General features: G+C 49.6%; 1 long non-coding RNA gene across 1 annotated transcript in view; it reads left to right on the forward strand.

The window, feature by feature from the left end:
- The first annotated feature begins 2,068 nt into the window (after positions 1 to 2,068).
- LOC138503290 (uncharacterized) overlaps positions 2,069 to 13,168 on the forward strand; it is a 171,401-nt gene continuing 160,301 nt past the window's right edge. Inside the window, exon 1 of the long non-coding RNA XR_011279600.1 lies at positions 2,069 to 2,151. This is a non-coding gene — a long non-coding RNA (uncharacterized lncRNA). The remainder of the gene's footprint in view (positions 2,152 to 13,168) is intronic.

A 13,168-nucleotide genomic window follows, 5' to 3' on the forward strand; every position in this document is an offset into this window, starting at 1 on the left:
TTTTTAATTAGGTTTTACTGTTCCTATATTTTTATTTTAAAAGGAAACCGTTCCGGAATGGTTTCGTTTTAAAATAAAAGTGTAAATAAATGTGTAGGAAGCAGTTGAAACTTACTCTTTCAGTGCACTGCACTGAACGTACCCTTAAACAGCTGGCCCATGTGTTTGGGGGTTTGGATTGTGTGTGGGAGGGGACGTGGCGATGGGTTAGGGGGGCAGCGGGGCAGAACAGTAGGGAACATAGTTCCACTGCTTCTTTTAGTAAACTTCGACCACTGCGGTTAGAACCTTGTAGTAAAAACTGCAGCATAGTTCTATCAAGTCAGCAAAAAAGGTCCTAAAATCTTCAATGTGGAAAACACCATCTTTATGACAATTGCTACATTGTCACATAGGCTTGCGTGACAGACTGGCCAATAGGCTTGCGTGACACACAGACCGGCCAATGGGCTTGCATGACACACAGACTGGCCAATGCATTTCGTACTACAGAATCCTTCATTCGGGCGACATCTGACTATGGGGTGAAGCCAGGAAGACAGGTTTATTCCCTTTCCTTTTCTGAGGTCACTCGTGCCTACACAGAGGATCCAAATACACTCATGTAGTCAGGGCTTTAAGTGGGCTGGGGCTAGCCAGGTACAGTCTCCCAAAACCTTGATCAAGCCCGGACTCACATTACCCCATTCAGCCCCGGCAAGCACTTTTTAAAAACTTTCCAGTGCTGGTGATTAGCCAGTATCGCGCTGCACTGTGCTATTACTTAGATGGTGGATTTCGTTTGTTTCATTCATAGACTGCTTGACGCACAACAGGCTTTATCCATCGTGCAGTCTGTTGTGCACCTGTGAAACAGCACAGTGTGCCGCAACACGGGTTTCTCAGAGGCAGGTCTCGGGTTGGAACCCCTAGCACGGGACAACAACAGAAAAGCAATTTTCTTTATTGTCCCGTGATTGGGATTCCAACCGAGGCCCTGCTGATTACAAGCCAGTGGCACGCAATGTGCTATGTCGTAGGTGCTGGAGTCCAAAACTAAATTCATTGAGCACCAATGAAAATAGCGCAGTGCAATTGGACACTGGCTCAGGCACGAGACAAGAAAACAAAAAGTGACCCAATAACTTTTCTTTTTTATTGTCCTGTGCTGGGGTCACTTCAGGCCACACAGCCTCGTTGCAATCCCCCGCCCCTACTCCCCCCGATTTATGAACCCACTTAAAGCACGGTTGTCGTGATGTCTTGTGGCATCCAGTTACTGGATTCCAGTGCACCACAAGCTCAGTTCTAGAAATGGTACCTCCACAGAAACAAGTACTTACACACAAGGGAGGGAATTAACACACATACTCGGGTGACGTCACGCTTCCCACACAGGGACGCACGGCCAGCAACGCCTGGTCGGCACAGATTAAACCAAATTGCACGTTTGCTCTCATATGCTGCCACCTTTTTGATTTACATTATGTGTGAACCCGCCCCTCCCCCCTTGTATATGAGCAAGCGAGTGAGCCAAGGAAGGGGGCTCTCTCACCAAGAACTGTTTTTCGTTGTTGCGTCAAAACGGTGCATTTTAAAGCACATTTCAAGGTCACATGATTTACAGGCAATGTTGAACCTTCGGGGATCTCAGTAACAGTCGCAGAACCTGCTCGGCTGCTTTTCCGGCTCTGTGCCTCGGGATTAATCATTCAGCTTGTACAGAATTGAACACTGGCTGTGGACCTCCCGTGCGGTTTAATATCATTGCGTTGCCAACAACTCCGTCAAAGGACTCAAAAGCCAGTGGTGTTTCCTGCGCACGGACTCCTTTAGGATTTTTGTGGGCTGGAGGGGCGCGTCCCTCTCCCCGCAGCTGACAGCCCCCTCTCCTCAGTGACAGTCTCCTCGCCGTTTCCCCGTCTCCCTCCTGGGACCAGCCTCCTCGCCTTCCTCGTCCTGCTCTTTCACTTACCCACAGGTGGCAATCGGCCTTGCCCATTGTGACTCCAGTCCAGCAGCTCCACCCCGCAGTTTCTCACTCACCTGCTGGGCAGGTGCTTCCTCTGAGTAGATGAGTCAGTTTTGTGCCCGGATGACAAACTCACGGGAGAAGCGAAGGCGTTCTGGGAGAGATTCCTGTTGGGAGAACAGAATTGCAGGCGTTAGCCGGTGAGTGTGGAGGGCCCGGTAGAGAGTCATCCAAGCAGCAGGACCCGGGGGCCTTTAAAGGGGACCACGAGGGTGCCCCGAGGCAGACCGGGGTACTCACAGGGGACTGACTGCCAGGAGCACCCCATGGTACTCACAGGGGCTGGGCGAGACACCTGCCAGGAGCATACCACGGCACTCACAGGGGACTGGGCGAGACACCTGCCACCGTGCCACGAGCACACCATGGCATCCCCAGGGCACTGGGAGAGAATCATGCCAGAAGCCCATCCCACCAGGGCATCCCCAGGGGACTGGCAGAGAGCCATGTCCGAAGAGAAGCACACCAGAGCACCCCAGGCAGGGACGGTGCCAGGGCCTTTCAATTATTTCAGTTGATAGTTACAACAGTTACTCCCATGTTGGTAGAGTCTTATGACACAGAAATATACCCCTTAAATTCGGACATTAAATGTGCAGTTTATAGCTAGTGCCCTCAGACCCTCACCTCTCTCCGGCCTCTCGCAGTATCCAACTGAGATCTTATCACCTTGTTGCCCTTTTACTTCTAAATTGACCGTGCTGACAGAGTGATTCATAGATGTTCACTGGACATTAAGGGCCTGATTCACTGAAGCCTTTTATAATGGCGCAATCCCATTGACAAACGCTCTGTGAATCAGGCCCTTAGTGTTTCAGGAACCTCCTGGCGGCCACTCCCATGACTATCTGCAGCTATTCACCCCCTTGCTGAATTCCGCGTGTCTTCATTATAATGTGTGCACCCCATGGGTGCCTCACACCCCTGGGGTGTAAGCAATCGGGCACCAGAAGCAACATGTTGAAATGGACCCCCACAAGCCCTGACATATTTATTATTAGGATTATTATTATAATGATTATATATACTGCGCCACCTCACCACCGTAGTGGTCTCAAAGCACGTAAACCTTGTCCGAGTTAAGGTGCACTGCATATTTTCAACCAGCCCTGTCCCCAGGAGACTGGAAGAGAGAGACCTTCGAGGTGCACGTCCAGGCAGCTGCAGGCACTGGGAGGGAGTCCTGTCAGAAGCGCAGCCTAGTAGGGCATCCCCAGCGGACAGGGAGAGAGTTCTGCGAAGAGCACACCAGTGCATTCAGGTGGAGAGAGTCATGCGAGGTGCACGTCGGTGCATTCACAAGGAACTGGGACATATACCTGTCAGTAGCTCAGCCCACCAGGGCATCCCCAGGAGACTGACAGAGAGTCATGTCAGTAGCTCAGCCCACCAGGGCATCCCCAGGAGACTGACAGAGAGTCATGTCAGTAGCGCAGCCCACCAGGGCGTCCCAGGGGACTGGGAGAGAGTCATGCCAGAAGCGCAGCCCACCAGGGCGTCCCAGGGGACTGGGAGAGAGTCATGCCAGAAGCTCAGCCCACCAGGGCATCCCCAGGGCACTGACAAGAGAGTCATGCCAGAAGCTCAGCCAACCAGGGCGTCCCAGGGGACTGGGAGAGAGTCATGCCAGAAGTACAGCCCACCAGGGGCGTCTCCAGGGGACTGGGAGAGAGTCATGCCAGAAGCTCAGCCCACCAGGGCATCTCCAGGGGACAGGGAGAGAGTCATGCCAGAAGCGCAGCCCACCAGGGCATCCCCAGGAGACTGACAGAGAGTCATGTCAGAAGCTCAGCCCACCAGGGCATCTCCAGGGGACAGGGAGAGAGTCATGCCAGAAGCGCAGCCCACCAGGGCATCCCCAGGAGACTGACAGAGAGTCATGCCAGAAGCTCAGCCCACCAGGGCATCCCCAGGGGACTGGGAGAGAGTCATGCCAGAAGCTCAGCCCACCAGGGCATCCCAAGGAGACTGACAGCGAGTCATGTCAGAAGCTCAGCCCACCAGGGCGTCCCCAGGGGACTGGGAGAGAGTCATGCCAGAAGCTCAGCCCACCAGGGCATCCCCAGGGGACTGGGAGAGAGTCATGCCAGAAGCACAGCCCACCAGGGCATCCCCAGGAGACTGGAAGAGAGTCATGTCAGAAGCTCAGCCAACCAGGGCATCCCCAGGAGACTGGGAGAGAGTCATGTCAGAAGCTCAGCCAACCAGGGCATCCCCAGGGGACTGGGAGAGAGTCATGTCAGAAGCTCAGCCCACCAGGGCGTCCCGGGGGTTAGGGGGGGAGAGAGTCATGTCAGAAGCGCAGCCAACCAGGGTATCCCCAGGGGACTGGGAGAGAGTCATGTCAGAAGCTCAGCCCACCAGGGCATCCCCAGGGGACTGACAAGAGAGTCATGCCAGAAGCTCAGCCTAGTAGGGCATCCCCAGCGGACAGGGAGAGAGTCATGCCAGAAGCACAGCCCACCAGGGCATCCCCAGGAGACTGGAAGAGAGTCATGTCAGAAGCTCAGCCCACCAGGGCATCCCCAGGGGACTGGGAGAGAGTCATGCCAGAAGCACAGCCCACCAGGGCATCCCCAGGAGACTGGAAGAGAGTCATGTCAGAAGCTCAGCCAACCAGGGCATCCCCAGGAGACTGGGAGAGAGTCATGTCAGAAGCTCAGCCAACCAGGGCATCCCCAGGGGACTGGGAGAGAGTCATGTCAGAAGCTCAGCCCACCAGGGCGTCCCAGGGGTTAGGGGGGAAGAGAGTCATGTCAGAAGCGCAGCCAACCAGGGTATCCCCAGGGGACTGGGAGAGAGTCATGCCAGAAGCTCAGCCCACCAGGGCATCCCCAGGGGACTGACAAGAGAGTCATGGCAGAAGCTCAGCCTAGTAGGGCATCCCCAGCGGACAGGGAGAGAGTTCTGCGAAGAGCACACCAGTGCATTCACGTGGAGAGAGTCATGCGAGGTGCACGTCGGTGCATTCACAAGGAACTGGGACATATACCTGTCAGTAGCGCAGCCCACCAGGGCATCCCCAGGGGACTGACAGAGAGTCATGTCAGAAGCTCAGCCCACCAGGGCGTCTCAGGAGGTTGGGGGGGAGAGAGAGACCGAGAGGACTGGGAGAGAGTGCTGCAGTAGCACAGCGCGCCGGACAGCCTTTAGGTGCCAGTGTGAGCATCATTCCAACTTCACAGCCTCCTTGCCACCAGTGCTTTAAATGGAAAAAAGAAGTGCAGGCACTCACTAATGTAGACTTTAAGTGGCCTGGGGCTCAGACTGGGAGGGTCGTAAAATCGCTCTCACGATGGAGCCCCACCGAGGCTTAGTGGCCCATTTCAATGAATCTCACACTGCGTGTCCGTCTCACACTTCATTTTCCTAATTTACCCTTTGCCTCACTTTCCATATGTGTCTCGCTCAATGTGTGTCTCATTCTCCATTTGTGTCCATTTCTATATGTCTCACTCCCCACCCTCCCACTTCAGTTGTGTTCCCACACCCTCATTAAATCTCTGGGGAGTCTGGCCGGGGGAGTATGCTTTGCTGAAAGAGCTCAGATTTTCCAACCAAAATCTCAGTTTAATGGTTTTCTGTTATGTCTTTACATTAACATCTAATTCTGTCAGCCTAATGCAGTGGTCTTCAAACTTTTAAGGACTGGGCCCCCCTGAGCAAAATGTGAGCAGGCCGCCCCCCCAAAAGATGCCACATGGATAGTATGTCCAAATGACTATGAACTATTGCCCGCCGTCACCACACCCTACTCCCAGTATAGTCCCTGGGGTCCCCCACCTGCTCCCATCCCAGTCGCTGGGCTCCCTCATCCCACTCCTACCCAGTCCCTGGGCTCACCCCACCCCACCACAGACCCTGTGCTCCCCCCATCCTGCTCCCACCACTCCCCCCATCCTTCTACCACTATGCCATGGCTCCCCCCATCCTGCTCCCACCACAGTCCCTAGGCTCTCCCCACCCCACCACAGACCCTGTTCTCCCCCATCCTGCTCCCACCACTTTGCCATGGCTCCCCCACCCTGCTCCCACCACAGTCCCAGGCAGTGCCATCTTAACCACTTTTGTGGCCCTGGGCACGGACATCTTTGGGCCCCCCCTCCACCAAACCAAAGGAATTAAGTGAGCAAGAATACCTGACCACAACCTACAGGTTGATATGCTGCCTTGCAGCATTCAGAATAAGCATTTTAGTCCCTTTAAGTCCCCTTACCCTCTTCATTCTTGCTCTAATCAGAATGATAAACAAGTAGCATTTGAAGGCCAACATTAACAGTCTACAAAGAGGTTTCTTCTGTTCTAGTATAGATACGGGATACTTTTTATCAATAGTATCCAGGAAGGTATGAAGCCTATAGTATTAATTTAGGACTGTATGTAAAAGGTACATGTAACCCAGAATAGACAGAGAACTCACTTTAGCTACCTCACAGAATGCAAAAGGAAGATCGATAGTGGATGCAGATTACAAGCTACCAGAAAGGTGTCTGTATCCAGACAGACTGAGATAAGAAGTGGGATATGGTTTTCAAATAGTGTTGCAATTAGGGATCAAATGAACAAGCGCTGTGGTGTGCAATATATCAATGCTCACTATTAAAGTGGTTGCAACACTATTGCCAGTGAACCTATTGGTGAGGCTTTTATGAAGATCATACCCTGAGAAGGCAATCACTCTGAAGGGCTGACAATTTTGAAAGGTTTTTAGACTGGCAATTTTGAGAGATTAGGTTAAGATTAAATGAGATACCCAGGAGCCCACATTGATTAAGTAGTGGATTTCTGCATTTGACCACTTTCTTTTCCAGTTCTTATCATGTACTAAAACAATCTCATTTTATAAAACAGACTTGGAAAGTACACAAATCACATGACTAAATATGACCTATAAACATTTAAAAACAAAATATTATAGAAAGATCTTACGCAAAATGGGAATGATTCTAGCTTCATTCTCTCCATCATCATGGGAAGTATATAAGTACCAGCATACCAATCGATGCGATTGAACACATTTAATCAGGATTTTTCTTTCGTATTTTAAAACTTTTATAAACGTGCATAAAAACCTTTTTTTGTGTCAAATGAGCAGACCTTAAAATATGCTTGCCCGAGGCCTGCAACGTCTGGTCTACTCTCTTCTGTCTACTGCCCCTTCCAGTCAAAGGTCATGCATAAGAAGAAAGATCCAGTAATGGGCTAAACAATGCCACTGCATGAAAGACGGCAAACCTCACATAAGACATCACAGTAATGTAAAATATATTATATGATTTGACCAGGATCACTGTATCGTCTGCGGACAAAGCCAGGTACAAGCATGAAAGCTTTTGTCCCGCAGTCTTGAATTTGGATACTTATTCCCCTCTTGCACTAACAGTTTATGCCATCGTTGGAGGTGATTGTCTAGGTTTTACAACCCCCCCCCGTCTGAACAAACCAATTTCTATACCTTCACCTTTCAGATGATGATGTTCGTTTTTATAGCAACCCCTATCTGTGCCGGTACATTGCTGATAATAGCACATGTTGTGCTATAAAACCAAGTACATGTGAAGGTAGGTTTATAAACTATAAACATTGGAAAGGCTCAGCCAGCCTTGCTGAAAATGTGCTATTCGAATCTTGCATAGCAACACATATCTCTGCAATGAGTGCTTGACACACTGAGCTAACTTCTAAACGATTGTAGCATTCAATTTATCAATATGCATTTCAACTTTAGATGTTGCACATGGTAAACATAATTCCCACAGGAAGGAAAGAATGCCACAGAGTTGTGCCCTTAGGAGCACACAAACTATGTATACCACAGTGAACACAGAAGGCATTACATGATGAATTGATCAAGGCAGAACGTACTTTTCAAAACAGACAGGCAATGGGCTTAGAACCTCAGCAACATGCCATAAAATATCCTGACATGTGCTATTTAACTCTGGTGAAAAATGGAATCTTACTTCTTTAGCTCAGGCAGCCTTGTGGGGCCACCTTCCAAGGTGGGGGCCCTGGGCAAGTGCCCCTTTTGCCCTCCCATAAAAACGTCTCTGGTCCCAGGGGTCAGTGGTGGCTGGTGAATTTTTTAAGTGGAGGGGCATACATATTTCCCCCAGATATGCCATAGCTACCGATCGCAGTGAGGCAGCCGGAACCAATGAAGAGGAGTTCAGGGGTTCACCCACCGGGAAATTATTTTTAAATAATGTGTTAAAATTTTGCATTTTGGTGCATACTTTAAAAAAAAATGGGTAAAAAGCCAAACAGTTTGGAATTGGCACTGAGGGACCTGGAGGCAGGCATATTTTTTTGTGGACATCTTTGATAGATGTCTAGTAAAAATATGCCACCCCTAGAACCTGGGCTCCACAGCGCCCCAGAAGGAGAGCTGATGTTGCCAAGCGGGTAGGGGGATTGTGCAACAAAGGGATTTTTATGATGCCTTTGTTGTACAACCCCCCCACTAGCCAAAATCTGCTCCACAGACCAACACAAACATACACACACAGACACACAGCAATCACTCCATCATTCACATGAGCACCCATCACCATACACTAATTCATCATACAAGCATACATGCATCTATAAACATGAATTGGGAAGCGCAAGCTTCCTGGTTCCTGCACATGTGTGCGTATGGGCCTGCACATGCGCAGTGGCATGTGCGGGCATGTGCATGGGTGTTATAACGCGTGGGTGCTGAAATGCCCCACTCCAGGCAGCTCTGTCCATACGTGCGAGAAGACGCAGGAGCTCCGTCTCACACATACAGACATGCAGTTCCCTAGCCAGCATTTCCAATGAGCTATGCAAGGCTGGCAAAGCAAAGCACCCCAGCCTTGCATGGCTCAGTGAGCATGTGAGGCTGGGGAACTGAACTGTCAAAGGGAAACACTGTTTCCCTTTGACAGTTCAGCCAGCCCAGGAACACTCCCTCGGCTGGAAAAAGCAGCTGAGGGAGTGCTCAGTGTTTCTCTGGGCTGGCTCCTTCATAATGGATGAGGGGGCCACTGGGTTGACGCCGCCTCGCTCATTATGGATGAGCTGCCAGGGTCGGACTGGACTATAGGGCAATAGGGCAATGTCGGAACCAAAAATGCTAAATGCCAGTGTGGACCAGTTTTCGGGGTCAAAATAGGCCACCTTTTTGGCCAATGTGGATCAGTTTGATCAGTTACTTCACTATGCAACTAGTAGTTTTGACCATTGTTGCTGAATAAATATTCTTTAAATATCATAATTTGCTTACATTTTAGCAAAAAACACCCCCTTGAGTACTATTCAAACAGTCTGTCAGTAAAGGAATGAATTGGCATTTGCATCTGTGGGCCACTTTTTCATTTGTGCCCGAGATAGTTTTATTCTCCAGTCTGTCCATGTGAGCCGCCCCAGCCCATTTCCTCCATGTAAAAAAAAAATATATATTCTTTTAAAAATGTCATGTTGGGCTCTCGCGCGCCTCCTGGAATGTGGTCGTGCCCCCCTGGGGCATCTGGCCTAATGCAAGGATCTCTCAAAGACGCACATTAATTACAGACTGATTTTGACCTGTTTGACACCAAAATTGTTATGTATAAAAGACAGCAGGTTTTGAGAACTCTCAATTTTTGCAGGTGATGCACAGTGATATTAAATTAGTTGCCAACGATCACACAATTTGGTTAAGCAGTGTATTTGGGATTCTTTCACACAAACTTCCAGCATGTTGTTATGCATTCAGATCAGAAAATGTAACCCTATGAACGAGACTTTCTTATTTGTGTGTCAAACTAGCAGACGTCACAGCTGTGAGCTAAGCTTTGAAAGGGGATTTTTATTATTGCTTCCTTTCATGGCCTAATAATAACTCATTTGGTAGGTAACTGGAACTATCAGCCGGTTTTCAGTCCAAAAGCTCCATCACAACTTCAATTACTTAAACATTTACATATTCAAAAAGACACTGCTAATAACAAAGAAACAAGTTTTTAAAAAAAGTAATTGTAACTCCCAATCGAACTTGACTCTACTCACAGAAAAGAATGGAAGGAGAGCATGATGCCAGTTAAAAGGAGAAAATCTGAAATCTTCCATCAAGTGTTTCTTGTGTTTTAGTCTTATGTTTTGTCATTGTAGCTGGTCCTCTTTTTTTTAAAAAGTTTGTAACAAGCTGAATAAAAAAATTAATAAATTAATTAAAAAAAGTAATTGCCCAGGCTTTCCGAATCAAGGCGTGCTCCATATGAAAACTCTCAAGAGAAACCATGCGTAACACACAGGTGAAGCCCACTTAGCAGAACTGTGTTACACGCCTCGTGTGCTGAGAGCTCAGTGTTGCACGTCTACCCTTTTGTTTTGCACTGCAGGTGGTGGAGAGAGAAGGCCAGAGAGGGCGCGGCTTTACCCAGCTAAGGCTGCATCGGGAAAAAGTGAAATGAAATGCTTTCATTATCAGCTCACCACAGTTACCTGAGTACTGGTACTCCTTTTCAGGCATTGAGAAGTGCAGGTGCTCAAATGCTCAAAAATAAGAGGTGCAGGTACTGAGGACCGGGTAGGACTGGCTCATTTCCAGCACTGCTGGCCATTCCCCAAAGTGGGCAGGCAAAGAGTCCTCCCAACTGAGCAGCAGCGCATTCCAGAACCCGCTATAGGGGCCAAAACCAAGAGAGTCCTGCCGCCAGGAAGCGGGGACACCTGCAAGCAGCCGGGGAGGCCCCTAGTGTGTACTGTGTTATATGCTATGGGGCAAGGTGCGCCAGATGTGGCTTGGTCTTGGATCTTGAGAGCTGCACACATAGGTCGCTTGGATACCTTTGGGTCGCAGCGCCCCCACAACAACAAAAGATGGAGACCGAATAAATGACAGCAAGAGGACAAGAAACAAACAAACACAACTGTGTCAAGAGAAATGCAGCGTGCAGAGGCGTTGCTGGGCGGCTATAGCCCCCGGTCTTTTGGTTAGAAGCTCAGGGGCTACAACCAAAAGGCTAGCTAGCCCCTAGTCTCGACAGTCCCAACATTAGCATAGCCCCAGATCTTTTCCAGACCTAGCAGCAGAGGCTGGTCAGGCGAGATGAAGTGTATTATTCCAAGGCTTTACACACACAGGCGTGCCTGGAAACCACCCCACGCTATTTACCCAAGTGGGCAGATCTACAGCGTGTAATCAGCGGGTTTAGGTCTGGCTTCATAGTGCGATCAAGCTCTGCACTGCCAAGAGCTTTTCCTAATCAAATAAGATTGGATCCTGACTATGATAGGAAGGAAATGACATCATTCTGTCAACAGCACGGCAGCATGCCGCGTGTTGTTGTTGTGCATTTCATAATTTGCTGTTGTTTCAGTGACCTAAATATGGGAGGATTACACCAAACTTCTGGTAATGCCTCCAACCCAGCAGCATTTCCCATTGCTGTTTATCTGCGCGGTGCCTTAGCAGCAGAGGGCCGATCTTGTATAGCTTTCCCAGTTCCAGGCGGGTCTCTCTGAGTTAGTCCCGGTTTTTGCTTCCAATTGCACGCTGAAACGTGTAGTTTCATTTTTGCCATTGTTAGGGTGGGGCTACAAGTCCCAGCATGCAGTGCGAAAAAACAGGACTGGCTCGAAGAGACCCGCATGGAACTGAGATAGTTGGGAGCCAGGGTTCAACCGCACCCCAACAGAAGTACTCTGGCCCAAACTACTAACCCGCGACACCTCTGCACAACAGCACAAGCATTCCCAGATGTGCTTAACCCGCAGTGGTCACTGTGAAAAGCGAGGAAGAGGTCCAGGCGTGTTACAGTGACATGTTTCGGCCGGGGCAGCATATATTGTGCCTATTGCCTGGGAGCAGGGGCTACAGTGATAGATGGGAATGTTTCTGCAATACATATCTTTCCGCCGGTTGGCTAGCTGTGCCCGTCTTTGCTTCTGTGGCTGGCACGGTCGTTCACCTGATGTGTATACCTGGTGCCACTATGGAGTGGTTGACAAGGTAGTGGCTGATCTGCAGGAATAACATGGCCACTTTTTTGCTCTCTCTATGAGTACACACCCAGAAAAGATGCTGCTCCCCTTTCCTGGGGGAGTGGGAATTTTGGGCCCCAAAGCCCCTCATTATGCCATGTCTGAGGTCAGCGAAGCGATGATGTTCCTTATAGCGCTGCAGCCAGCAGAGAAGCAGCTCTCGCGGAACCCCTCCAGGGAGACCAGAAGTCTCTGCCACACCAGCTCCTGGGAGTGGCTGGTGAGATAGTGAACATCTGGACCCGGAATACTCCAGCGAGTCTCTGCGGGTGATGTCAAAGTGGTAGTTGTGCAGGTGAGGGAGGATGTGGTCTGGCAAACTCACTGAGGTTTCAGTTTTAGCTGAAAGCTTCACCGGCATCAAAGGATATGAAAACTGGGCCAGTACAAGACTTGACGAGTTGTGAGAGCTGTTACAGGGCCCATCTTGAGCAACTAGACAGTGGGCCAGAACCGGCAGCAAATGTTTCATTCCCATTGGGGAAAGCACGCCTTGAACCAAGAAGAAAGAACAAGGACGCCCTTTGCGTTTCTTTGGTGGAGAAACCACGCAGGAAGGTCTCTGCTTCTAGCACTGGGCAGCAAACGCCAAACCGGAAGTGGCTGAATTTGCCCCAGCCAATGACCGGCAGATCCACCCTCCCACCACCAGAGCATCGCTCACTATATAAAAACAAAAACGGGGGCAAGGCAGTCACAGTAATCCCTTCATTTAAGCATGTAGTTATTATTATTTTCATGAGCTCTGATTGGTGCAGGATTTCCATAACAAAGAGGCGTGGCCTTGAAGCCAGCTGTGGTTTTCATTATGAGTCTTAATTGTCTGTGGGTTTCTTTGTGCTCTGATTGTGATTGGTTGAACGTCATAAAAACCTGGTTTCTTGACAGCTCCTTTACTTTCCTTGGTTGCCATCTGGCCTTCTGAGCTGAGATCCTCAAGTCTTTTTAAGAGAAGGACCATTGACTCTTGAAGCTTCGATTGATCGTTGTCATTTGCGATTGCATTTCCTGTACTTTCTCTTTCCTTTCTGTGACTTGCTTAATGTTTGTAGACAGTTTTTAGTTTGAGTGTGTGGGTTTGGACATGCCACCATTTGCGGTCCATGTTTTTTACATGTGCTCGCCGTATGCGCTGAGCTTCCACTTAACTACCATAAACCTTAA

This window comes from Ambystoma mexicanum, chromosome 11, assembly GCF_040938575.1.
Source record: "Ambystoma mexicanum isolate Mex_15411 chromosome 11, UKY_AmexF1_1, whole genome shotgun sequence".
Lineage (NCBI taxonomy): Eukaryota > Metazoa > Chordata > Amphibia > Caudata > Ambystomatidae > Ambystoma > Ambystoma mexicanum.